This window comes from Cyprinus carpio, chromosome A19, assembly GCF_018340385.1.
Source record: "Cyprinus carpio isolate SPL01 chromosome A19, ASM1834038v1, whole genome shotgun sequence".
Classification (NCBI taxonomy): Eukaryota; Metazoa; Chordata; class Actinopteri; order Cypriniformes; family Cyprinidae; genus Cyprinus; species Cyprinus carpio.
The window spans coordinates 3,331,330-3,331,895 of NC_056590.1; positions in this window are offsets into that span (position 1 = coordinate 3,331,330).

Consider the following 566-nt stretch of genomic DNA (forward strand, 5'->3'; position numbering starts at 1 on the left):
AATACAATATACATTAGGATATATCCCCAGAACCTTCAAACTGGCTGTTATTAAGCCTCTCATCAAAAAACCACAACTTGACCCCAAAGAACTAGTTAATTATAGACCGATCTCGAATCTCCCATTTCTGTCCAAGATACTAGAAAATGTAGTATCCTCACAATTATATTCCTTCTTAAAGAAAAATGCCATCTGTGAGGATTTCCAGTCAGGATTTAGACCGTATCATTGTACTGAGACTGCTCTCCTTAGAGTTACAAATGACCTGCTCTTATCATTTGATCGTGGTTGTATCTCTCTATTAGTGCTATTGGATCTTAGTGCTGCGTTCGACACTATTGACCACACTATTCTTTTGCATAGACTAGAACACTTCGTTGGCATTAATGAAAGTGCATTAGCATGGTTTAAATCGTACTTATATGACCGCCATCAATTCGTAGCAGTGAATGAAGAGGTATCATATCGTTCACAAGTGCAATATGGAGTACCTCCAGGCTCAAGTCAAGTCATCTTTATTTATATAGCGCTTTAGACAAAAAAGATTGCGTCAAAGCAACTGAACA